Here is a 27996-nt window from a genome sequence, read left to right on the forward strand (position 1 = left end):
CTATATATGTAGCTGAAGGACTCATCAGTGAAGTGTTTTATGTTTCTTTAGTGATTTCTAGTGCTGATTGAAGAAGCCTATTAAGTATATGCTTAAGTTCATCATTACTTAGATCGCTAGTTAATGAACTGAATAGAGTGCCTTATCTTGTTGAATTTAGGTAGTAAGCGTTTTTGGCCTCATCAGTTCCCTTTTGCCTGAGGTGCTTGCAGTAGGTGGTTTGCTGCTTTTGGGTACCTCTTTAATCTAGTGGCTACTTCTGCCCAGTGTTTTCCTGAGTTGATTCTAGAGGAAGGTTAGGATGACTTGGTGACTTAAAGGGCTTAACGTCAGAGAAGATGGATGTGGGCCTAAAGCCACACTTAAAATCTTGTTTTCTTAACTTTGCTCTTCAGCATGTTCTTCCTCCTCTTTCCTCTGCTTTACTCAGTTGGAAAGCAGGCAAATAGCAAAGGCTGACCAGCCAGATTTTTAGTGGTCCTTCAGTAAGTGCTTGGGGTGCCACTGGTGATGGATTTGTCTGTATCTTTAGAACATACAGGACTTCATCCTTATATTTGCAGGGTGAAATTGCAAGAAGACAAGATTAAGAAAGTAGGTTGCTGCAGCTGCTGTGTCTCTGAGCAGAGTCAATTTTCAGGGGTTGTCCCGGGTAAAATTCTTGCTTTGCTCTTCTCAAATGGAGGCTGTTGGACCGTGTTGGTTTCATTTCCTCTGCCGTGTTCAAGGCAACCTAGCCTTGCTGCTGCTGGTTGTGTTTGTGCTTGCTGGGAAGCACAGCATCCCTGCTGAGATGTCCTACCACAGAAGGAATCTATTCGCTGTCCTTCTGGGTTGTAGGCCTTAAGGGTTTCTAAACTGACAGCGTGGGCTGTCCTTCAGCCTAGAGAAGGAAGACTAAGGTTCTGGAAAGTATGACTTCAAATGAGATGGTTAAGAGAATTTAGCTTAAAACTGTACTTAAGCACTGGCAGACTGCTGCAAGTATAAATCGGCAGAAGGATTGTAGCTTGGTTGCTATTCCCCTTCTGTTATGCTCTTGGTGAATAAATTTTAGAGAGCAAAATGTCATTGCAACAGTAATTTGACATCTTACTGCGAAATGGTTTGTTTGTATGTTGGAGACTGACAGGTACTGTATGTGTGCAAACTACATAGCAAGATATTTCATTACAATTGTGTTGTTTGCTCAGGCTGAGACACTTATCATACAATAAGATCATCATACAATAAGATGTCTAATTGTTGTAGTGACATCACTTTCTCCTCTAATTTCACCCTGCTAATGCTGAACAGAACAGGAAGGACAATGTGTGAAGATTGCATCTATTAAAGCAGATTCGGGTTGACAGGGTAAATTATAGTGTTATTGTCTAATGGGTGAAAATACAACTCTTTCCACTTTCAGGTTACTACGAGACTGCTTCTTTTCTAAGATACGGATATCAAACCTTAAGTGGATTTTGCAAAATCTACCCTAGATGTATGAATTAATGTGACAAGAAACCCCAAACGAGCAGTCCACACTAGGATGAATATTGCAGTGTACACAGACTTTTATTTCTTTTTTTGAAAGAAGTTGTGACCCTCTTTCCCCCAGTGTCTTTCCTGGAAAATAAATAGACTAAGACAATGTGAATAAGGAGAAATAGTTCCTCCTACCTGAAACGCTCTGTGAAGTAGACTTGAAACCTGAAGTGGGGGAAGAATTCTACTCCCTCATCCCTGAGGCTGTCATAGTAGCCTGATGCTTTTATCTAATTCTACGGTAACTTGCTCATTCTGAAATTCATGGAGGTCAATCATCCTTGAAGAAAGCAAAAAAAACAAACAAAAAAAACAAAAAAAACCCCATGATGGTAAACAATTTTTGAAGTATCTCTGGCTGTAATTAATAAGTGATTCTACAGAAGAGGTTCTTCAGAAGAAAAGTTGCAGAAATAGTTGCTCTGGGAGAGCAAATGCCTTGAACATAAACTAACTGAAAAATCATCGTGATTTAAAAAAAAAAAAAATTAAAAACTTCACAAGGAAGCATTTTAAAATCTGAACAATTACATGCAATTATATGAACTAATTTATTTTGTTGGCACAAAGTTAATGGAAGAGGTATGATTTGCACTTGTTGTGTGATGTTAATGAAATTCATTCTCAATTGGGAAGTCCCTTGTATTGTAAAAAGGGAGCTAATGCAATGTTCTGCAGTACATGGAGCAATGGGAAGCAGAATTTAACTTTCCCTTTAGGAGCAAATTGGTTTGTATTGATAGTGCAGCAGGAGCTGGAAAGATGGGCTGTGTTGCACTCTGGTATTACAAATCAGTGGCATTTGCAGCTATTCTCAGCCTGGGTGACCAGAATGGCTAAATTTACTTGGTTTGTAAGTACAAAGTACTAAGTAAGCTTAGTTGGCTAAGTTTACTTTGTTTTTACTTGCCTGTAGGAATTGTTATTAAGAGCAATGAACAACGTGATGAGAGTCCACACAGAAAGAATGAAAACCCCACAGACCTAGTGCACAATAGTAGCTCCTGGGTGTTCTTCATGTGAGTCCGGTGAACATTTGGCCTCAATTTCTAGTTCCTCTTGCAGCTGTCAGGCATACCTTTGTTCAGGCTGCACCAAAGATGGAGAAGAGTGTCTAAGGAAAATCCTACAGGTTTTTCTGATTTTTATAGACTTGATGTTGAATGCAAGCCAGGAATTGGTTCTGCTTTTAAGGGAGATGAACTGACGTTTCCCCGTTTGGACTGCAGCACAAAACTTACAAGCTAAACCACCTAGACAGCTCTATATTTCATTATGTGGGTTACAGTTGCTCTCATGCAATGAGAAAGGTGGGAGACTTGAGGGCAATTTCAGTTCAAGAGATGCAACACAATTTCATTTACTTGAGAGATCTTGTAATATATGCTCCACTTACTAATTTGATTTCTTTAATTCAAGATGCTTAGTTTAAGAAGCTTCTTTCTTTTTTGGGAAGAAGGCATGTCTTTAGCTCACTTGAAATACACTGCAGGAAGGAACTTTAAGCTACATGTGCCAGCTCCAGTTGAAAGATCTTTGTTTGGGTAGTATTGGTGTTCTGTGTGAGAAGGTTTTTGCTGTCAAATGTGTGGCTTGGGATCCTTGATTACAAAGATGAGTGGGAGAATTATTTGTGACAATTTGGCTTTATGTGCACAAGTGATTTGGATGCCTGGCATATACGTCGTTCCAGAATATTCATACAGATGCGTTATGGTAGGTGTTAAAAACTGTTGAGAGTAATATAGGATAGGCAGCAGTCTGTGTATTGAGCCCAGAAGAATGCAAATCATATTATTTCTGCAAAAGAATGAAGGGTTTGGGAATGATCTTTCAGACTTTGATGCTTTTTTGACTTGAAAACAAACAAACTAAACCCTAAAGCCAAAAAACCTTCTGTTCATCCATCTTTCTTTCTGTAGCCTTCCTGAAAAGAATGTAGACTACCTATTTTTTGGTGTATTATGCTCTGTAAAATTTGATTCCTGCTATTGTTTTTTGTTTCCCCTCGTATTGCCATCATGAAGAAGTAGTTTTTCTCCATCTGAGTGCTGATCTTCCAGAACATTAAGTTACAAGCTACTACTGACTCTCCCTAACTGTTAGTGACAGATTATTGTCTCTTTTTACTGTGTGTTTGCTACCTCTCAGGATTTCAGAATGGAGGGAAAAATCACTGGACCAGGTGCTCTCAGAAAAAGGTGAATCATAAAACTGTTTTCTTCAGCTCCTGCTGAGGGAGTTGTCCGAGGAGCAGGTAGCACCTGTCCCCTCTCTTGAGAAACTTGGGGAGACTGAACCATTGCCCCGGGAGCCCTGAGCGTGTGCTTAGGATGATGGCAACCCCTTTGGTGGCTTTTCTCTCTCAACTGACTTGCCCTTTCCTAAGGCATGATGCTTACAATCGGGGACCTTAACTTGCATCCTTATTGGTTTACCTCCTGCTCTTGGAGCATGTGGTACGTTGTGCAGGAGAACCTCAGACTGTATTTTGCTAGTGGTATAGTCTGCTGCTACTTGTGGCCAAAAGAATGAACCCTGACCCTCCTGTCTCAATGACACAAAGCGCTCAAGAGGGGCTTCGTTTCTGCTCCTGATTTTGTGTCCGATAGCACTACACCGATAAGTGGAAAGTGTTACGAGAGTCCAATATTAAAAGACGTTACTGCCCTGAGCAAGGCACCAACATTAGAATGCTATCTTCTTATCCAGCATATATGGTATTTGGCTCATCTAGCACAAATCAGTGTAACTTTGTGACTTTAAAGCATCTGAGGTTTTAGTCCTTTGCTATGTCATGCTTCCTGTTTTATCCTATCTCACCCCTCACTCCCCAAATTCTAATTCCTCAGAAGGCAGCACAGGGAATTAAGAGTTGATGTTATCTATCTTCTAGTCCTACCCTCGTTTATGCTTTGTCAGCTCCACTGTAGATCTTTTTCGTGCAGGCTGTCCAAAGCTAGTCCTGTAAGTTGGCGCCATCTTGATTATTTCGTCAGAGAAACGAGCAACCAAATTAAAGCAGTTGTTTTCACAGTGCAATTAATGCTTTAGAATAAGATAATGTTTTAAAAAGCCAAGAGATGTTTACTGTTTCACTGGATGTCGAGAGGGTTGGGGAGAAGGGATAAAATGCAAAGAGCGATACATAAAACAGCTCATCAGACTTTGGAAAACACTTTTAAAAAGCTGAATCATCTAGGTCTGATGATGCACATGATCTGGTTTTTGTCACAGAGCCATTTCTGTGATGTCTTGGACAAAGAGTGCTTTTCCTGTCCTCTCTAACATCTGTTAGAGCTTGCTGGTGAGAATGACCTGACTTAAAAGTTTTATGAGAAAAAGCAAACCTCTTGTTTTTGGAATTTGTCAGCTACTGAGCCTGTGTTATCCAGGTGCTGTGTTTGTCCTAAAATACCATATAAATCTGGCTCAAAGCAGAGTACAGAAAAGCAAGCTGCATTCGAGAGTCATAGGTGCCAATCTAGAAATTTAATTTCCTTCAGATTAAGCTAGCTAGAAAGAGAAAAGTTATTGTGTTCAGATGTTACAGGAAGCATCTCTAAGCTATGTTTTGGTTTTTAGTTAAATATGTAGGTACAGTGATATCATGGCTATTTGTTTCAAGTGTACTCTGCTAGAATAGTCAAAAGTATAGATATTCTAGCATTTGAATTACGTAGTATGTAAAGCTCTACGATATCCAGTGTTTTCTGAAGTAGGTGGTTCTTATTCTTTGTTATCTTCATCAAATGCTTGATCACTTCACTAATGCAGACTGGTATCTTTCCTATGTTTTGGGGACTCTGCAAGGACTTGAGATGTTGGTTTGCTTGGTATATGCCATATATGCTGCTTGAAGTTTTCATTTGTTTCCTGTAGTCTGAACCAGTTTTCATGGGAGTGTCTTAGTTTGCTCATACATAAAAGAGAAATGCTGTTTACCTCAAATTTCTTTCTTTCTGATTATATGCTTTATAAGACTTTGCCCCTCTGTCCAGCTCTTGTGTCCTTTCACCTTGGTTTGGTGTCTGCTCAACCTCTGTATCTGCTACTGGTTCATGGTGTTCTTATCTCCCTCCTCTGTCACTGTGATATCTGGGGACCTGTCAGGTATGAGAAGAGTTATCTGCTGTGCTGGTGCACAGTTGCCGCCCTTTGCAGTGGGGGTTTCCTTGGCATCTGTATATCAACATAATAACATTTAGACACTCTTGTTTACTACTTTAGGTCCTCTCTCATAAATGATGAATGAGCAATAGCTAATTTGCCTGGGATCCAGTATTAGGAGCAGTAGCTAGGCCTCTAGTATGGGAAAGGGAGGAAAAAGGCTGAATAGGGTCACTCAGAACAGAATCATGGATACTGCTATATCACAGTTGCAGCTAGTCTAGGATTCGGTATCCATTGATCTTAATCACCATTTGCTTCAAAGAAGGGTGAGCAAGTCTTGAAGTGGGCAATTAAGAAATAATCTAGTCACAGAGGAAGATTACTCTTAAACTCTACTAATTCTGACAAAGAAGAAAAGAGCTTCTGGAGCACCTTCTCATGATTGAACAGAGAAATTAGGTTTGATCTGAAAAGTAAACCTACTCCTTTCAATTCTTCTGGTTTCGTTTAAATACACACACATATATAGACATATATATGCAAGTGTCTGTATATGTCTAAAAGACAACTCTAGAACTCTGGGTAAGGACCCAAACTGTCCAACAAATTCTAGAATTGGCTCACTTTTCTTTTGCTACAGAAGGTGGAGATGGCAAGTAGAGGGAGAGGTGAATCAAATCTAGAACTTCCTTCGATTGTGAAAAACACAAGTATCAGTGAACTCAGAATTGTTATTTAAACTCTTATGAGAGAAAAGCCTAATGGAAAAGGATTATAGAGAGCTGCTGGAGGACAGAAGAGTAACAAGGCAAAATCCTGAATGCTTTCTTGACTTCAAGAAGGGGCTGAACAGAAAACAAACTGGGTTACATCTAGTTGATAGTCTGACAGAAGAGAAGCATAAAAGTATAGTGCGAGTTTGTAATGACAGAATCAGAAAGTCAAGCCACAAAATGAGGTTAAATAGCAGGAAACATCAAGGCTGATGAGAACAAGTTCTCAAAGTCCACTATTAGTAAGGGGAAGCAGAAGGGAAACAGACCCCTTCCCAAACTGAAAACCATCAAATGATAAGCAGTCCTTGTTGCATTTAGCCTTCACAAAAAGGTCAGTGAGGAGCAGATGGCTAACACAGTTGATACCAATGACAAAAGGTTGAGCCTGAACTGAGGAAAGAACAGATTAGAGAGCACTTAAGTAAAGTAGTTGTTTTCAAATTGTGTGGTCTGATAAACTTCATAATAGTAGGCTTAGTGGTCTGGCAGAAGCCATTTCAGAACTGTTGAAAGTTACCTTTGAGAAATGATGGAGGGACGGTTGAGGAACAGGAGGGACAGAAAATGGCAAGCACAGTGTTTAGTGCTGATTTTTACAAAGAAATGGGGAGAGAAGGGTTCAAGGAATTATTGGCCTACAAGCTAGTTCACTTCTCAGAACTGTATAGCAAGGAGAAGGGTAGCAGCTAACATGGGCTTGCTGAGAACAAAATACGTTGAAACAATTATTTCTCTAACAAAGCAGCAAGCAGGTCGCATAGGGAGGCAGTAGTAAGTACCATCAACTTTTCACACTGGCTGATATGATAGCCTGAAAGAGAAGCTAGGAAAACACAGTCTTTATGGAAAATATTACAAAAAAAGGTTTGGGGAAGTGTTATGCTTAAGTTCTTGAAATCATCGGAAGGGTATTTGCTAAAAAGAAAATGACTTCTCTGGTCTGTGGAGAGGACGGAGCTGATGAGTTCAAATTGGAATACAGAAGAAAAGGTAGGGTAGAAATTATTCCAATGGTATGGAGAGTGAAACACTGGAATAGATTGGGGGTTATTGTTGATTTTTTCCATTACTGGAGATCTTTCAGATTGTTTTTTAGGTATGTATTTGTCAGGTAGAGCCTGATCCTGCCTTGGCACTGGAGCATGGACTTGAATATTCCTTGGTCCTGTCGTCCTCATTCTCTGAGAAATAGCTTGTCTATATACCGTGCAGTGTAAGTGGATTGCCGATTTGATCAGGTCTTGGGGTAGAATGGTGGCCGTGTTTTGAGTGCTTAATCACTTGCTCATGAAATTTTACTTGACCATCAGCTAGAATGATCTTAAATTTTTGTGGTTAATGCAAAAGTTACACATTTGAATTGGGGGGAAAAAAATCTCTAAAGCAAGAAAGCAACCTAGCTTTAAGTACAACATAGAAACTAAAAATCTGGACTTGATGGTCCAGTTTGAAACCTAAGAGAACACAGTACAGTACAGTTGTACGATCCCATCTGAGAGCAGGAAATGAGGGGAAGAAACATTTATTATCAGCAGTAATAGTACCATTTTTATGGACACATGCAATTGAGACTATATTGTGCAAGGTGCGGCCCAATGAAATGTCATGAAAATGATAAAAATACTTAAATCTTCTGACTTGTACAAATGACTCAAATTAGTTCAGGTGCTGGTGGACAGTCTGGTCCTTATTTTCCTACAGCTGAATTCACTAATTTAGTCATAGCTAAGCTTTCATTGAATATGAAACAGATAAGTTTTATTTTGACCTTTCCTAGATAAGCCTAACATAACTGAATAAATATTAATTTCTTTTTATATGAAGCTTAATAGCAACTTCTGTTAAGTTAAATTGATTTTTGTTACTCTTCAATTTAAAAAAAAAAAACAGTAGACCCGGTGCTACTAACCTTTATTCATGTGAATTACAAAGATAGTGCTTTTCATGATCTGCAAATTAACTTTCGTGTAGATTCTGAAAATACAGGAGATCCTGGTGCTCCAGCAGGAGATAACAAAAGATGCTGGCAAAGAATTAACTTGTTTGACATGTTTATTTTGCATGTAATTTTTTTTATGACACTTCAAAAGTTTAGTTTTTTATCTGTAGATAGTAATTGTAATGCTGGATTCTCTAAATGCACATTCATGGCATGGATTTAAAGTCACTGGAATGTTTTGTATATCTGGACAAAAAAACTAGATTAGCAACATGGTAAAAATGTCTACATCAATCAATTTCTTATTTCAGATATAAATAAGATAGAGGTCTATCTCCTTAGAACATTACCTGCTATTTTGATAATATTGTGGCCCTGGTATTTTGAGGAAAAATTTTAGTCTTCTGTCCTAGATATTAGCTTGGAGATCACAGGACCCACAGTAGAATTAGTGGGCTTCCTTTCTTTGTGGCGGATAGGGGCTCTAAAACACCTGCAGATGACAGTTTGAGCCTGTCTGGATACAGGCTCAGGACATCTTTTCAGTAGAAAGCAGATTACAGAAGCTAGAGATGTGGGAATGACTGGGGATGTTCTTGGTGGTGCTGCTACCAGTAGGCCCCCCATGGTGATAGCATAAGAGTTGCTTGCAGTAAAGGGCCTAGATGTCAGAAGATTTGGTGTTCCAGTGTGTTCCTGGCTTCTATGCCAGGCTTTTAGGTTGGCTTTACTGTCCCTATAGATTAGGATGCACAGCTGATATTTAATGCCTTTCTGCAACCCTGATGTAAGTTGGTTCACTGATTAGCACAGAAAAAAGACACAAAAAGCTGCATCCAAAGGAATGCTAAGTTTTCAACAACAACTAGATTGAAATATTTTCTTTAATATTTTAATGATTTCAGTCAAGATTAGATTACAGGAAAAATAAATTTTACTAATGAAGTTATCTTAAGGTCTTGTATTAAACAGAAATCACTTGCGTAATCAGAAATGGTAGCTTACTGAAACAAATTTTGATTCCATGTCCTTATATTGAGAATTTGATATGAAATGACTATGGAAGTAAACTGGCTGTGAGAACATCTTTAGCTTTTTCCAAGTTGTTCTGGAGACTTCCTACTAAAGCAGGCATCCTGAGAAACATTGAGGGAAATGGTAAGAACCGAATTTTGACACTTTGACAAAATGAGTGTGAAGGAATTAGGTGCACGCTTTCGCTATTTTTTATCAACTCTGTAAAGAACAGTATGCTTTTGTCAACTTAACGTTTAACTGTGCTTGTGGGAGGTGTGTTCATGCCAAATTGGTAGCAAACTTGTGACCTTGCGTACCTGGAGAGCCCTGCAATGCCCAGAGGATACTGTTTGGAATCTAGGAGATGTGTTGGGATTTCCAGAAACAGTTCAGTTCATTATCTGGAAATAGGCTTTTTCCTTACTCTAGAGGAGTGAGCTATGGATGGCCACCTGCGATGGTATAGCAACCTTGGAGAAGTCTAGTGCTGTCTGAGAAGGAGATTTTCTCTGTTGCATCAGGATTAGGCTGTCTGGGTGCCCAGCCTTAGGAGCCTGCAGTGCTTGGCAGCTGTGGAAATTCAATTTCTGTTGAAGAGAGTCATTAATGAGTAACAAAAAACCTATGTGTTTCAGTTTAATATTAACAGCAGAACTCCAACAGGGTGCCTAGGGATGCAGGAGTCATGGTAAATTAAAGCACATCTAATTCACAGTAACACTTATTGCAACCTGGTTGGTAGCCCTGGTAGTAAATACTGCAGGATTTCTCCTCTAAACAGTGGGAAGTTTAAATTCTGGCAGGCAATGGATAACTGGGACTCTGTCCATTTCCTTTTGAGGATGCAAACTGTTTTGCTGATTATGACAGGAGGGACATATTAATTGAAATTGCTTAGTGGGAGAAGACTTTGAATATTCATAGCCTGCAAGATACTATGTAAGAAGAGTACTCAAATGCAGTTAACAAAACCAAAGCAATATTGACTGCTTACCAAGACAGATGACCTTACCTTTTAAATAAAAAGCAAATCTAGGCCTGTACCTGATTACAGGCTAAAAGATAAAATATGGAAACATAAAATTATAAATTAGCAAAACAGTCCCTAATGTAATAGGGAGCTCAGGTTATCAGTGAGTGTAAGCTCAGTATACCTGGTTCAGATTGATTTATGTCACTATGAAATCGAAATGGGGGCCTATAACTGGGAATGGTCCTAATGGTGCATGTGTGTGTGCTTATTGGTAGCAAAAGGTGTGCCAGCCCTGAAGGACTCCTTCTGGAGAAGTAGTATTCTCTGTATTGTACAAAAGTTACCGAGTTGCTCTTTTTTTTTTCCCCCACCCTATAGTTTTCAACTGAGCAGTTCAGTGTATATTTACATATACCTTCTATAATCTTATCAAAGGTTATTCAGTAAAGCATGAAGCTCTTGCTTTTGAATGAAATGGACTTTAGCTTGTCCCAAAAGGAAGATTTTCCACCAAGAGATGGAGTTTCAGGGTCTTGCCGGATGTTGTTTTTGTGACCGGGTGTAAAATGGGCACAAACTAAAATGTACATCTAGGTGTTGCTTGCTGCTGGAGGGACAGTTTCTGTTAATTGAATTCTCTGTTGAAGTGAAATGAATAAAGAGAGTTGGCTCCAGTGGAAGCACACTTTTAGCATGGAATGAAAAATTGGGTTTAGTTTTAAAGGCTGTGCCTTTGGTACAAAGTAGAATAGAGGACCATACTAATTGAGTTGTTTTTTCAATATGAGGCTACAGTTTTGCAGTGCAGTAAAACGGATGCTTTTAGGAGGACTCTCTTGATTTCTTGTCAGAATTTCGGTCTTTTACCAAAACTTTATAATGATTACTTTTTGCGAAGGAATGTCTTTTGTTCTGCTATAATAAAAATAGGAAATATTCAATAGTAGATCTGCTACTTTCCTTGGCTAATAATAATGAAGAGAGAGAAACTCCGCATTGTTTTCATTGGAAAAAGCACTGAATTTGGGTACATAAAACAACTGTGGCTACTTGCCCAAGAGGGAAAAATTAATGAGGCTTTCATTCCTATCTTTTCAAAATAAAATTTAGTAATGATTAGACTTCCCTGTTTCAAAATGCCATTTTGTTTTCATTCTGCATACATGTCTTTATTCTTCCTTTGAGTCCTTGACAAACCTTGACGAAGGAAGGTCCAAAGCTGAAAATGTCTTTTGAGCTTAGTGGATTGCTGCTTGTTTGGGGCATCCTAGGTCATAAACACAGATGCCTCTATCTCTTTCACACCTTTTAGGAGGGGAGGTCACAGTGTTGTTCTTCATCTCCGTTTGTTCATTAGCATTACCAGCTACCTCTGGCTGTCGTCCTACAGTGATCCAACAGGGAAGCGCTGCTTCTCTCATATGGAGAAACATCCCTCCTTTACCTAAAGAGATCCATGGCATATAGGATTTTTCTGAAACTGCCTGGTATTTTGCAAACAGCATAGTTATAAATGTATTTGAACCATTTATTTTATGGCCTGATGAATTTTGGACTTCTATAAAAACAGTTTAAGACTTCCATTGGTGGGGATTTTGGGGAAGGGGTAGTGAGGGTGAAATACACAACCTATTAGTAATATGTTTGATCATTCTGCCTTTATCTGAAATAGGAAAGGAGGGTTAGTATAAAAAAGTCTTCTGTAGACAGCTGTTTCTCTCTTCTTAGAGCAAATCTCACTAAAACAGCGCCAGAGACTTTTCAGATGAAATAATGAAAACTAACTGCTTTATACTGAGCTCTTTTCTGTACCTTTTTTGGAGAATGACTGCATGGAGCCATCCCTCTCTCAGTGACCATCAGGATGACTCTCAGATATATTTATCTTCTGAACACTGCAGTGAAGTATGCTTGGCAACGTTATCCCCAACTTACATCTGGAAGCTGGTGAGAACACACAACTTCCAGGTTTTCCAAGGTATATAGACTTCTGGAGGTGCAGATAAGTGTGATGAAGTTTTAAAAAATGCTGGATTTGATGCCTAGTTCATATTGAATGTCAATGATATGAAAGCACCTTTTGACAAGTGTTTGCAAATCTGACTAGACATCTTATCAGCAAGTACTTGCAAAGTTATGGCTCTAGGAGGCATAGCTCAAGCAGATCAAGCAAGAAGCCTTTGAGACAAGCAGGAATTGAAGCCTGCTGTCCTTCAGCATATAGCTATGCCATTTGCTGCAAGCCCATACTTCCTCCTCTTTGATACTCACAGTTTGAATCCAGTTTTAATGAAGGTTCAGGATTACGGTTATTTTATCTTAGCTGCTTTGCTAATTCCCAGTTCACAACGCATATTATAAAGCTCCAATAACAACTTCAGCACGTATAAGAGCTGTGATCATGCCAAGACATCCTGTCAGACTTTACAAAAAACACACAGGAGTTAACTAGTACTGTGTGCAAGGCCAGACTAACAAGTAGAAGCCAGAGAAAACATTTGAGCATTCAGATTTGATTAAAGGGTGAGGGGTTGGCAGCATCCCTGATTTCTCAGCAGAGAATTACATTGTGAAGAGGTGAAGCAACACCATAACATAACTTAATGTGGAAGAGCTGATATTTCATTAGCAGCCAATGGTTTGGAAGAATGTTTTCAACACGCTGCTTTTGAATATCTTATATATTAAATCCATATAGCTAACAGTGCTTGACTAGGACTGACTGATGGTTACAGCTTCTGTCATTGACAGAATCCAAAATGGCTGGCTTGGAGGAGAAAGAAGAATGAGTGGTGTGTGTGTGTTTTTTTGTTTTAAGGGAATATGACCAAAATTGGCTAAGAAAGTTGTTTTGACTAGTGACTTCAACATATCAAAATGTATAATACTGGGACTGGTTTTGACAAGCTGGAGAACAGTTCTTTTCTCACTTTTCCAGAGTTTAAAAGCTTCATTGCTAGTTAATAATTTATGAATAGAATAGGAAGATAGGTTTTTTGTTTGTTTTTTCTTTAGTTTTAAGCAAGTGGGTGAGGGGGTTCTTGTTCTTTGCAGTTGTGTTCTTACTTTTTAAGGGAGTAGGTCCTGTGAGATTTCGGTAAATCATAGGGTTCAATGCATCAGAAACGAAGAGAAAACAAGACTTACGGGGTTGGTTCAGGTAATGGTCCAAAAGTCAATGTTCTTGAACACCTTCTTAATATATTGCTTTTTAACAGAGACCTCAAAGATAGGTTTTCTTGGTATCTTTTCTTTCCTTTTTTTTATTATTTCTGGCTGTTTGTGACACTAACAGCTGCCTTTTCAACCTGTGCACTGTTTCTTTAATACAATACACTTTCAAAACATTTTAAGGGAATGTTTTACAATGCATGTTTCTCATGTCCCTCTTGGAACCGTCTTGGAAGGTGGTAGGAAATTATGGCTGAATTACTGCAGCACCTGCAGTAATGAACTCCACCCATTACATTAGGATGCTGTAAATATAATTATTTGAGCAGAGCATGTCAATTTGAGATGGAGGAGTTTAAAGTGCAGAAATTAAATAGCCCGTTCAGGAAAAAGGGTGTTGAGGTGACGGTGGTGAAGTTGTGAGCAGTGTTTATTGACTTTAGAAGGTCCTAGAAGAAACGTGATCTCTGTTGTAAAGGATTTAATACCTAGGAGAGTCTGTATTATGTCAAGCTTGGTCCCTCAGCTGAGGACAGTCAAACTACTTAAAGTTTTTGGCTATATGGACTTTATTTTTTTTGAAAAATTTCTCTTGTCTAGGTTTGATCATGGTCAACATTAATGTTACCGTAGCTTTTGAGTAAATACAGTTCCACCACGTTATGAAAGCTGCCTCCGGACTTTGGGGCATGCGGTGGATGTCTGACTGGTTTATTCCATAAAAACGTACAAACGACTGTTCGAAACTGAGCTCAAGGTCCACCAAGGCTGGGAGCTGAGAGCAGCAGCCTTGCGGCGCCTACAGGACACTAAGGACACTATGAGGCCAGCACACTAGGATGCTCCTCCAAAGTGTGCTCTCACACACAGCTCTTCCCAGCTACCTGTAGCTCAGTTCTTTCATCTTTTTATTTAATGACCTAATGGTTTTTCCCCTCCCACCAAGCTGTCCAGTTGCTTCTTGAATATGTGCAAGTACTTGATATCCATGCTGCCCTGTGGCAAGGATTTTTGAAGCTGGGCCTGGTGTGAAGGATGCCCTTTCTTTGGAGAGGGACACACTTGCCACTTGGTAGTTTAATTTGCTTTACTAGTTCTTGCAACCTTAAAAGGTTAGGGAATGTCTGTTGGCTTTCATTTCTCCAGGTGACTTGTGACTTTGTAGATCCCTAGCAAACTTTCACCCCATAAACATCTTTTTATTTTTCCAGACTGAAGAAAACTAACCTACTCATAGATAACTCATATCATTTGATATCTCTGAGGATCTGTGTTGCTTGTTCTTATTCTCTAGCTCTGTCTCTTTTAAGACAAGCTCAGAATTATAGCATTGAAAGCCCTGCGGGTTTTTTCACTGTGGCATAATGCTTTTTTCTGATTTTGTTTGCTATTTTCTTAGTCATGGCCAACTGCCATTTGTTACTGAGTACTGATGTTTTCAGAGAAGAGTGTATGACAGCCTCGAGATCTGGGAGGTAACAGCTAGCTCAGAGCCTGCTGCAGACTTGTGAAGTTTGGACAATTTAACCTTCCCTGTCATATGAATTACTGATCTGAGGTAATGGCAACAGAAAGGCCTGCTAGTCATATGGTCCATCACAGCTATCTGTAATCTCTTCCCACAGGCTCAACGTCCAGTTGTCTTATGTTACCATCTGTCTCTACCCTGAATAATGTAAATTGTCTAGGGCATAATGAAGCACCTGGTCCTATATGTCTGTATGACTGAGATAATATTTATCCACTCAATTGTTTTAATATTCTGTATCAATGCAAAAGTATTCTAGGTAGGAAGAAAATTTGGGATATACTACATGACAATATGAGGAGAAATTACTACCATTGGATACCCTCTTGGATTTTTGTACAAGTTCAGTTTTCAAGTCTCAAAAGAAAATTAAAAATCTCATCCCCCCAGCTGTGTCAGAGCAATGCAGAGTAATCTGTTTCCTGGGTGTGAATGGTTAATAATTTCAAAAAAGCTTTTGTGTGTGTTCTCTACTTTTCTTAAGAAGCTTTTTGAGATAATCAAGCACATGATTTATGATGTGAATGTCTGCACAAACAAAAACCTAGTAAATGTCACACAGCAGGACATGGTAACCACTCATTCATGGAAAATTTTTTTAGAGTATTTGAGATTATAAATCATTATTTTAAATGAATTTTTTTATAAGCGCTGTTTCTGCTTAAAAAAATTGGACATATGCAGTTTAATTTTGTACACGAACTAGTTAGTATTTGAATTTTTACCAAAATTCATTGTTTTAAAACAGCATTGCTATAAAGCTGACTATAAACAACTAATTGCATCACTCTGTCATCTTATTCCAGTTTTAATGGGACTATTCAGATTATGGGGGTTTTTGTAAGCATTAGCAAAGGAAATGGACATGTAATGAAAGAAAGAGAAATTACAGTATGAGGTTAAATAGAAAAGGAAAAATATTATAAGATGTCACATCCTTTTTGATAACTGCAGCCCCCTTACTTGCTAGTTCCCTGTCTCCCACAAATTGCCCTTCCTAGAAACTTCCAAAATACTATTGCTAAAATTATTGCGCTGATCCATGTTCTGGTTGTTGTTGTTGGTTTGTGGTTTTTTTTTTTTTTCCAGACATCAGTGCTATCTCTCCATAGTATATGTTTGGAATAGTATTGATATCCTTGATAAGACCTTTCACAAGGATACTACTTTTAGAAGTAAGCAATTATGTTTTCTACCTTCATGACTGTTTTGCAGGTTGTGTGCTCTGACTGAGAGAAAGCTCATAGGATATGTTTTCACAGCGCTCAGAAGTGCGACTGCATCTCGTGCAGACACCAGATCTAACTGCAAATTGGCCGCCTTGAGGAAGGCCGCTAGTGATGTTGCGCGGCGAAGTACAGGCTTGCTTTGTGTGTGTTAGCACATTTTCAGTAGTGTGTGTGTTTGTTTTTTTTTATTACACTTTTGGCCACCTTTTAGTGCTGTTCCAGTGCAGTAGCAACATTAGCGCCTTGATTACCCGGTGAAAGTGAACACATCAATATGTTAACCCGAGGCATCATGTGCTGGCTGTGGTGCAGCCACCCTAAAAAATGTGAATATGCGCTCACTTTTCCCGGGAGAATCCGGACTGCTTTTTATTGAGTATGTCCTGGATAGACCTATGCGGGCTAACCCCTCGCAAGTAAGATGACAATGTGACTCTGCTAGTGATGAACAGTAACTGGGATTATGTATTAAGTGGTTGGTGGCAGTATGTCGTCTTTGGTTAAGGGTGACTCATGTAGAACACCTTCGTTGAATTATGCAAAGCTTTCAGTACAATTGTTTGGGCTTGCAGTGATTTTTTTTTTATTTTATTTTTTTAAGGAGACAACTTGTGACATTCATGGTTTGGCTCTGTCATGCCGAAGAGGTAAATTGTCAAACAAAAGTCAACAAATGGTTTACGAAGAGCTCCAATAAGAAACAGATTTCATTCCTGTTCTGTGTTTAGTTCTTGGCTGCTCTCTTTACTATAATCTGTATTGCTGATTCAACCTTTACTTAAAGCAGACAGCTGGTTAGATTCTTTTATAAGCCCCACAATCTAATTAATATGAGCAAATATTTTTTTAGGATGGTACACAGTAAAGGTGCTTATAGTAAAAATGCTGTCCTTTGATTTTCAGTCCTGAAAGCAAGTGTGGTATATTTGTGTTTGAATGGCCTGCTTTGGAGTGTTTTCATGTAAATATGTTTTCAACCAACTATGTTGTTTTGGCAGCGCTAAAAAAAAAAAAAAAAATTCAGCCCTCTGGGTTTGCGTGATGTGGGTCAGGTTCTAAACTGGAAAAGGCATTTTTTCAGATACAAGCTCAATTTATGAAAATGTGAAAGTTGTTTTTCTTCTTTCATCCCTGTTGCTGTTTGGATAAGGCGAATGCCAAAATTGTCACGGAACAGAATTTTCTTGTTCTCGATTCTCCTATGAGTTTGTGGCCTTTCTTTCCTGGTTACGAGGTCTTTCCCCCTTCCCCCCCCCCCCCTTTTACTATCACGTGTAATCATGTCATTCAAAGTGTTTACAAGCCCATGTCAGTGCTCTGGTACAGCAGGCTTGCTTTTAGGACTTGGCTGAGGAAAAAACGAAAAATATTGGACCTATTTCCTGAGTCAGAAGCATCTTTCTGGGTCGTCTTTCCTGTCACCACATACTAGTTATGCAGCATGATTCCTAGTCCCCTCTCTCCCTTTCAGCAACACACTGTGGAGACCTTTAACTTTCTTTAGAGTAGAATACTATTGTGCTTTCCTCAAAAGGCATTTTGGATCAAGGGTGAGGCACGTATAGAGAGGTGTTTCTGAAAGGTGTTAAGTACATTTGAACTAAAATATATTGATGACTTCACAATTGTTTTTAGAAATGCTTTTTTAAGAAAAGCATTTTAAAATAATTGTAGTAAATAACTGCTGAGCTCTAACAGTACTCCAGCTTCCTGTAGGATAGGAACCAATGGTAGAGCTCTGCCTATTGTTTTGCTCTTATTGTTTTTAAGGGAATATTTTATTCCTAACCTTCATTTTATTTTTTTTTCCAGCTAGATGTGTTCATTAGAGTTGAACGTGATTTCACAGAGTCCCCAGCAGAGGCCCAGGGTGGGGGGAGGAAATTGAGGTTGTTCCTTCATCTTCATGGGAAGACTTGAGCTGTCACCTCGCTGCGGGTTACCACTGCTGCCTTTATAGGCAAAGTCCAAAAGTAAATATGCTGCCTCAGCTGCGACTGCTTAACATCTGTTAGTAAGTGCATGATTATTTTTCAAGGTGTAGGACTCAACAAATCCAGAGCATTAGACTTAATTTCAGGACAGGCAAATAGGTATGGAGGACGTTGCCCCCAGGGGCGATGGCAGTGCCCCTGCCAAGTAAGGAATGTCCCTGCAGACCTTTCTGTGTCCCTTGCCTTGTGTGACTACCCCCCTACCTGGTACAGCTACTCTGGTGCCATCCATATAGGAAAACTGTACGGAGAGGGCGTCCTTTTCTGTGATGGTGAAATGAGTTGCGTTTGGCTCTGTCATTTTTTCACTTCAGAGAGAGCCGCAGAGGAGGACATAGAGCTGTGAAGTCTTTCTGTAAATTGGTGTCTCTTAACTGTGTTTTCCACTGAGGCCGCTTTGCCCGCGTGTGTACTCTCTGTTCACGTTAGCAGGACTCTGCGTATTCATCGCACTCTCCTCTTTTACTCTCGTTGCAGATGTCCTGTGTGTCTTTCTCCCAGCAAAAAGTGGCTGTTCAGCAGCCTTTGAGCCTATCGTCTTAGATTTGAAAGGAAAAATTTATTGGCTTGTCTTCTCCTTACTCTTTGGCATTGTCCGTGTGCAGCTGGCTTCTGCAGATGTTTTCTGAACAGAGCTGGTGACTTTTAAAACCTTGCAAATGTCGGCAGTGTTACAAGTTTCTGCTTTGCTCAGAGCTGCAGCACACAAAATACATCTGTCCTTAGTGAGTTCTGGCTGCCTTCCTTACCTTAGATATAATTGTTAACTTCTTGTGCAGGCCTCCTTGCTTGTAGCAGTGCAGTAAGTAAACATGTATATCTACTATTGATGTTGGAGTAGTCTTTCTACCATAAGAAATGTGGTTCAAAATGTATGGTATGTTGCAATCGTAGACTAAACATGTTTTTCTGATTACCTTTGTGTACTTTTGTACCTCATGAGATTTGTGGCTGGACTTCTCGTCGCTCTTATTTTTTTTCTAGGCTGATTTTCCTCTTGTGTCCTTTCTCGTTATTCCTTGTTCTTTTTTTTCCTTCCCCAACCGTCTCCTTTAAGTTCCTTGCACTGAGTAGATGGCTTCAGCACAGGAGCTTGAGCCTTTCGTACATCTCTCTCCCTTCCTGTTCTGGCTGGGCAGGTTCCCAAGTTTCCCGCAGAGCGTTCTTCCCACACCACGCTTGTGCAAGCGCTCTACTGCTCATGAGCCTTCAAAGAAAAGCACAGAGAAAGCAAAACATGCTACATCTTATTCTGTTACAGCGAGGTGTTTTAGTGGCTCATTAGGGTAGAGGGAACAGATGTGTGGAAACTGCTATCTGCATAGGAAACCGTGTACAGATTTTAATCTCTGTGAAGCAAATGGTAGCAAGCAGAGTTGTGTCCTTTTAATTGAAGTGTTTTACTGCTTGGAATATGCAGCCTGAATGTATTTTTGAATCCCAGAATCCTGAATGGTGTAATATCCTGGAAGCAGCTGTTTTGTCAAAACTAAAAGGCTATTGCTGGTGATGGCAAGTAACTAGTGAAATTCCCTAACCCTAGGGTAGAAGGGTTATAGCAATGGTGACAACTTCTTTAAAAAAAAAAAAAAACAAAAAAAAACAAAAAAAAAACAAAAAAACCCCACACGCTTCCCTTGTCTCTGGGAGACTAGTACTTTCAGGATAAATTTTCTAGGAAAAAGTGACAGAAGCAGGTGATGTTTCAAAGAGCGTTTCAAATGTTGGCTTGGGAAGAATCAGGAAGCCGAAGTGGCCAGGGCCTTGTCAGAGAGGGGTGGTTTCAGTTTTCAATCTCAAATGTGGGGAAGCCAGGGCTTCCTTCAGATAGACTTTACTTGGAAATTAAAAAGGAGAGAATGACATTTGATTTGCTACTCAACATGTTAATTTTTCTTGTGTTTTTTTTAAATACAGTAGGTAACTGTTGCATGTGCCTCTTCAAAAATTTTCTTATGAATGAACATAATGGTTTTTTTCTTGGTTAAATATTTTCTTGTGAAAATCATAAATGATTTTCACAAAGTGTGGTATAGTAGGGATCACTTGAAATGAGCAAGAAATCTTCAGGAAAAGGGAAGGCAAAGGTCTGCTTTTCATTACTTCATGTGGGGAACTGGTCCTAAGTGAACTGCTGCGAGGGTACTGTATCTTGCTAGTATCAATTATATTAAAGAGGTGGTGACGTTGCCAGTGTGTGGATAATTCTGCCAGGAATAGCTATGTTAGCTTTCCTTGAGCTATTCCATACAAGGTCTACTTGATTTGGATTTTGTCATTTCTAGAAAGGGTATTTCAAATTGCTTTCCTTTCTGCTGGTAACATAGATTTTTAAGAGGGTGCTTACAACTAGTCTAGGATTTGATATGACAGATATTTATATTTAATGCAGAGCAAAACACAAAATACACTTAACCTTTATTCAGTTGCATTGTAAATGTATTCCACTTTCTTTCAACTGAAGTGAATTATATTAATAACTTGTTATTGTTAAAATGTCAAGAGTATTTTCTTTCTCTTTGAATTATCATTTCTCTGCTCAGGGTATTGGGTTTTGCTTATCGCTCCTGACATGGAAAGGAAGAAATGTAATCTTAAGTGAAATGTTCAGACTTCTCCTGAATAGGTAGGTTATTTCTTTTAGATTAACTGAAGTAATAGTTACCGAGCTGACATATGGAATGTGGAAGGAGACAGGAACCAGACAATGCGCTGAAACTGCAGCTCGCTCGCGGTTTAAGCTGCGGTCTCCCTGGGACTAATAGACTGATGTGCACAACCTGTCAGGTACTTCTGTATGTGGCACTTCCTCTAATTTTCCCTGAGCTGATTTCAGGCATGTAACTTTTATTTTATTGTGACATTATCACAATAACTTACATTCACATTTTGGTGTTGGAATATGCTTGTTTTTGCATGAGGTCTGAAGTGAACAGGAAGAGAAGGTCTGGTAAAGGGCTTTGAATTTTGTTCCGTCTCTTCGGTTGGTGAGAGATATTCCATGCAGGTATCTGGTTAATCCCACAGACTTAAAAATAGTTTTCCCTTCTCATCACCCCAGAAACAGGTCATTCTGCCTCTTAAGGAATGGCTACGTGGTGGGAAACATGTTAATTCACTATCTCTCTGGAAACAAAAGGCTGAGGACAGTGTGGTGTGTTAGAGTTTAGGATTTTCCTATGTGGCCTTTTTTTTTTAAAAAAAAAAAAAAAAAAGCCAAGTGAAAACGTAAAGCTAAGCCTTTTGGTAGCAATGGTATGCAGAAACAAATGTACCAGGTATTCCTTCTAATGATTACTCCAGCAACCAAACCGAAATCAAATTGATGCCTTCATCAGAAAGTCTATTTGGATCAAAGATGGATGAACTGTTTTTCTTTAATTAGAACCCTTCCTGCCAGGTTCGTAAATAATAGTGCTGCTTTATATTCCGTTGGCAAGGAAAAATTGGCTACAAGGCTGGCAGTGTTGTGTAGTGTTGTTGGTGTGTGTGTGTGGTTTTTTTTTTTTGCCTCTAAACAAAAAAAACTCTTTCCTTCCTGTCGTGAAACAAAGCTTGTTTGGCTCAAGTCAAGATGTGTGTTTCCTCATTTTCAAATGGACTACTGCTTTCCGCTAGTAGCTATTAATGCATTTATAAAACTATTGGTGAAAGAGCAAAGCCCAGGGTAACATAATGCTGCTTATTCCTGTGTGATTTTCATTAAAAGTAAAAATAACCATTGAAATTCTGCTACTATTTGTAACAGCCTTGCCTTCACCAGCTGAAGTATTTTATTCTGCAAGTAAAAGAAAGGTAGGACTAGAGGCTACTGTGGTGTCGGTGATTTTTTTTTCACAAGGAAGGTGTCCTTACTGAAAGATGTTTGTCTATACCATAACGTTACTGATGTCTCTCTTCTGTGACTTCCGTTCTGAGCAAGTATTCTTGTCCTACTCAATACCAAACTTAGCTTTTGTGCATTTTTAAGAGTTCATAACATTTAAGAATTAAAACTGCCCTTTAAGGGTATAAATGAGGTAGTATTGAGGGGTAGGGTGGGGAAAGGTAATCTTCGCACCTCATCCTCACCCACCCAAACAGAGAAAACGAACAAATACTGACACCTTTTATTTGCAGATCATTGTCATGTCTTGCTCCATTGCAGATAAGCAGTTTAGAATGAAACCTTGGTCTGAATATTCCCCAGCCTGGGAGAATTTCCGGCAGGAATCTCAGCTTTGAGCTTTGAGGCATGCTTGCTATTTCTTTAACAGGAACGCTAAAATATGGAATTAATGTATCCCAGAGAAATTTTTTGCTTGGCATCTGACACTTGCAAACTATGCTTGATTCCTGTGGGATGGAAAACGCATTACAGACGAGATTGTTTTAAACTATTATCTGTTTTCAAGGAGAGCTTTATTTGTGGTCAGGATTTCTCTTCTCTCCCCAGGCCCAGGATAGGAAAGACCAGAGTATATTTTGGACAGCTTTGCTCTTACTGTGACTGGAAGGGACATTAAGTAGTATCTTGCCAGTTCTTAAATTATATAGCAGAGAACAATTACTCTTCGTTGCATGTGGCTGGAAGATAAAGCATATGGAAGCAGCAACTAGTTCCATCATGTTGTCTTGTGGTGTTCAAGCTGCCTACAGTACCTTCCCTTAGTTATGAGCCAATTCGATCTGACAAATTATTCTTGTTCTTCCTATTTCCCCAAGAGTCTTCCACGTCGATGGGGCCAAGAGTTTATTCAGGATGTCTTTATACTGTGTTTAAGTCCTCTTCACAGTGCTATGCCTTGAAGTTAAGGATTGTTAATGTTTTTATTTTTTTTCTCCATTAACCACTGCTTCCGCAAATACAAAGAGAGCAAAACTGGTGGTCTCTTCTCCCTCCAAAAGCGATAGCATTTCTTTGGCTTGGGGGAGAGGAGAGGGGAAGAATACTTTCCAGTGCTGCTTTGTAAATAAACATTGTTCCGTTGTTTCATGTATTAAGTATTTATAATATTTTTTAATCAGGCTTATCATTTTTTAATGTCTTAGCAAAAACTAATCTGTGTGATAGAACTGCTGGAGGAAAACTTCTTCTTCAACCTCACAGAAAAGGTCTTAGAGAGCAGTTAAGGCTACTCAAAGTATTAACTTTGTAGGTTAAAAAAAAAAAAGGCATGTTTATGCATATTTCTTCATTTTGTAAAATTCAGTTTTGCAGTAAACTCCTGCCTAGGATATTTCACTTTCTGAACAGTGAAAAATTAGTCTTATTTCATGTGACTGCATGAGTGGGAAGTCTTATGGATTATATATGGGACCAAGAGCCATAAAGCCTTGGACTCTGGTCCCTTTTTTGTTGCTGAATGACTTTTTTTTTTTTGCACTTACATAGCGCTTGGCAAACATTACTAATTTAAGCTTCCCGCAGTTCCTGTGAGGTACAGAGGTGTAATTATCTCACTTTTTCAAACGGGAGAATAGGGGCTCGTCGGGGTTATGCTGTGCAAGAAAATGAATTCAGAAACTGGGTGGGAACCCCAGTCACTTGGCATTTAGTCCTGCTCCTGAGCTGCTAGGAGGCTGTGTAAAGCCTCGGCTCCTTCGCTGGGTGCGTGCAGTTGAGGGTACTTTCTTATCTGTAGGCGTCTATGTTGAACTGTGTGCCCCAGAATTTGGAAGAGCCCCATCTAGGGAGTCTGCCTTCTGCGGCGGATACCATTGCTCTGTTTTGAATACCTAGGAAGTTCCACGTAGAAATGAATAGGCAATTGCAGTTTTGTGGAAGATGATGGAGATGGCGTTTATTTTAGCGGACCTTGCCACTCGGAGGTTGCCATAACTGTAAGATGGGAGATTGCAGTGCAGGGCACTTGAAGTGCTCCAGCCCAGGGAGGACGTTGGCTTCTCTCTTTTGCTTGCTATGGGAGCCTGAGGCACTTGCGTATCCTTTCTGAGTCTCAGCTTTCCTATTGCTTGTTCTTAATTTACTTTTAAGTCATTTTGTGCCACCGAAACACGGGAGTAGAACCTAGGGAAAAAGCCTGGATTTTAAGTGTTTATGTGGCTTTCAGATTGATCCCAGTAAAATTCTTGTGCGGAAGCTTCTTGAGTGGAAACTTGTAACAAAGGCCTGCAGTTATTTGGATGTTATTCCTGAGTGGTGCCAAGCTGCAGGAATCGAAAGACAAGGTGACATGGATTGGCAGCCAGTTTTTATTACCAGCTTCCCCACTGAACTCCCCCAGCGCAGAAGAAGCCTGCGGATGGCCAGTCTCCGGCAGCGAGTGTGGTATTTCTTGACCCTGTCTAAGCAGCGCTGTGAGGCTGACGGGCTCGTATACCGCAGACTTCTCCGTTCCTATGCTAGGTTTAAAACCATTGCGGAGCGCAAAGAAACGAGCAACTTTAATTCACCTTTCTGGTGGGTCCCGGGCGCCAACTGTAGAGCAAGCGTATTGCTATTTCTACTGCATACCAAGCCGCAATGGCCTCGCCAAGTTATGCGTTATTGGTAAAGTTGTGCGTTATTTCCGTCCCCCTATATCTGAGTTGCCCCTGAATCATGGACTTCTGGTAGGTCCTCAAACAGCCCTTCGCCCCCTGAGGGGCGAATGATGTGGTACCAAAAAGTAGTGTTCCCTGTGCAAAATTCAGTAAAGCCTGTGTAATTTTTTTTTCCTTGCAATTAGCAGGATTTCCTTTTTAAATAGTGTTTTCACTTGCTGTGCATCCTGGCACTTTTTTGTCACCTATTCATAATAAGTTTTGATATAGTGAATTATCTTTTATACAAGTTGTTTTCCTTTTGTATTTTTCAGAGCCTGCTGTTCTCTCAGTTTTCCAGTAAATTATTATTTTCTCTGTATTACTTTACATGTTGTAATTGCTTTGTTATCTCTAAAAGAAAGGTAGGTTCAGTTTACTCCTTTCATCACTGACAGAGCCTCAGTGAATGAACTGCAGTTCTTCTCATTACCATAGCTTTGTTCTGCTGTGTTTTAATGATAATTGCCCTTGTCATCATCTTGTAACATTAGCTGTGAAATCTTGTGGTTTAAAAACGGAAAGAAAGTAAAAGGTGGTTGGGGGGAGAGATTAATTAGGCAGAATATTTTGCAAAATGAGTTGATAAAGAAATGTTTGGATTTCACATCATTAAACAACTGAGTCGGAATTGATTATGCAAACATAGCAGCACACACCAAGGAAAGGTTAAGGTGCTTTGCTACAAGAGATATGGCAAGAGTATAGCTAAGACAATTTGCGTTGTTTGGTCCCAGGCATAATTCTGGTTAAGTCAAGACAAATGAAGAATTTCTGGTGTGTTTCTTTCTTTAAACGTGTTTTTCTTGCTCTCGGGAGCGCTTCGTCGTCTTTCCTGCCGCCTTGTTCTCCCTGTTGTTTTTACCTTTGCCAACTGATCTTTCATAAGACAGCTGTGCTGTTTTTTCTTTCCTTTGGGAAAGGGACTCATAAAAACATGAGGAAAAAAACTTATTTTCCTCAGAGTGGCCAAATAAGTAAACATGATTAAAATTAAGGACTGTGCTTTGATGCTGGAGGCCCTCTAATGCTATCGAAAACAGCTTACAAGAGCTGTCTAACTTTGGTCAGGCCAGCTAACAGTTCAAACGTGATCCCTACGGCTGTAAGCAGGAAGTGTTGAGGGACCAAATAAAAGTGCAACTAATAAAAAGAAAACAAGAGAAGAGAAGCTTCAATGTGGATATATGCGCATTGTTTCCTTAATTCTGTAAGAGGGTAGTCAAACTGCTTTTTTTTGTAATCGTCTCTGGAAAATACAGACTTCATCTTCTCTCGTTCAGCATCCCTTGCATCCCAGTAGTCTTCCAGAGGAAACTGAAGATTTGGCAAGGCATCGTGGAGGCTTATAGGGCGGGCTGTTTGTTTTATGGGAAACTGGAAGATAAACTCAACACGTGGCCAAGGCAACTGAGGTTACCAGCTGAAAGTTAAAGTTACTGTTATTGTATAACAGAACCAATGATGAAGTTCTCACAATGTAGTGGATTAAACTCGAAAATGCCTGAGAAACTGCAGGTAAGCTGGTTCAGGAAGCCATAAATGGACGTAAATGTCTGAGACATGGCTGTCTGCGCATAACACTGCGCTCTAACGTGTGGATGTAACTTCTGCTTGACGATTTTTAACGGAACGATGCTGAGGTTTTTTTAGAGCATGATTGCTGAAGTCCGGTTCTTATTTCAACAGGCATGAATATATTGGAACTGATACCGCTTCTCAGCGTGAGCAAAACTACAGAGCAAACTTAAAGGCAATCTGTTCTCAAATGGGCAAGGCACAACAGTGGATTTTTAGAAGAGTAAATACAGGCCTTTGGTGAAGCCCGGGAGTGTGCTTTTGAAGATTTAAGCCCTCTAATGACCACAGATGTAGTCCTGTCTTTTTAGGATGTTTCCAAATCTATACTCGTTACAGCAAATAGCAGCAGCTGCTGTCACACCAGGGTGCTGCTCAGCTCGTATGCGGAAGCATGCATGTTTTGGCGGGCTCCCTCCCTTGGAAGGTATGCTCAGATGGAGAGAAATAATTGGTAACTGTATTGATTTGCTGAATTGTGATAACTCCGTGTTGGTGATGTAACATGCAACTCTATGAACAGCAACCTCATTAAGCCTGGAAAAGTCAACCCGTTGGTCTTGTAGACTGTTTGTGTGCCCAGTAAGAGGGGAGGGGGAAAGCAAAGCTGATACATAGCTGCAAGCTGTTTTCTGGTGCGTTGATGTTACGATGTTTGGCCTACAGCCTCTTTGCCATGAGTAAGATGAATGCTGTCGTCATGCTTTTAAAAGATCCATTGGCTGGATACAAGAAAATCACAGAAATGAAGGCGAGCTCATGCTGTTAAACTACTTTCTAATAGATAAACTCGACTGTTTCAAAAGGACACATCTGATGCCAAATGCATGTGGCTAGCAATATGCAGGATTAAATCAGAGCACTCAGCCCCCCCCCCCCCCCAACAAAACAAAAACTCTTAGAAAGATGAGGAGAAATATTAAACAAATCAAATGTTTTCACCATCTACAGCCATACTACAAAGTCCTAATGTGCATATCTACTGAAGGAGGAAATGGTTTCTTCAGCTGGTTCTAACGGCATTTGGATTATTGCTAATAAATAATATATCCAGATTTTGGCCCCAGGAAAGAGAGAGTTCAACTGAAAAGAATCTGAAGCCCTGTTAGTCAGGCCTGTGGAGGAGGACTGGATGCAGTCCTATGTGTCTGCTTGCAGTCTGTCGGCAATAGGCTAGCAGTACTCTCTCTGCAGATGGAATTCAAGTCAAGCTAATGTTGTTTGTCTTTCTCTACGTTTTTTATTTGTTCAATCTGCTTCAGTTCTCTGGCACCTGCAAAAGAGCTGTTGGAAATGTTGACCCAGTACTCATATTATAGCTCATTTTGCTTTTTTGCTGTGTTTAAGCATTTCATCTTGATTCTGTGTTATTCTTTCAGAGGAAAGTGGTTTTCATGTAGGAATCATTAAATCTGCTAGGAATTCCTTATGCTGCACATCAGCATTTGATGGCCCATTACCAGAAGTAGATTGTGCAGGGAGTCTAGATGTTTGTGAGAGGATAGATTTTACTCTAATTTAGCTTGAAATGTGTTTTCTCTCTTGCTATTTGTTATATTTTCATTAGACAATCCTTTACCTCCATGAGCGGTTTTTCTTCCGTATCACGCTTTCAGCTTAAAAAAA

This window comes from Struthio camelus, chromosome W (genome assembly GCF_040807025.1).
Source record: "Struthio camelus isolate bStrCam1 chromosome W, bStrCam1.hap1, whole genome shotgun sequence".
Taxonomy (NCBI): domain Eukaryota; kingdom Metazoa; phylum Chordata; class Aves; order Struthioniformes; family Struthionidae; genus Struthio; species Struthio camelus.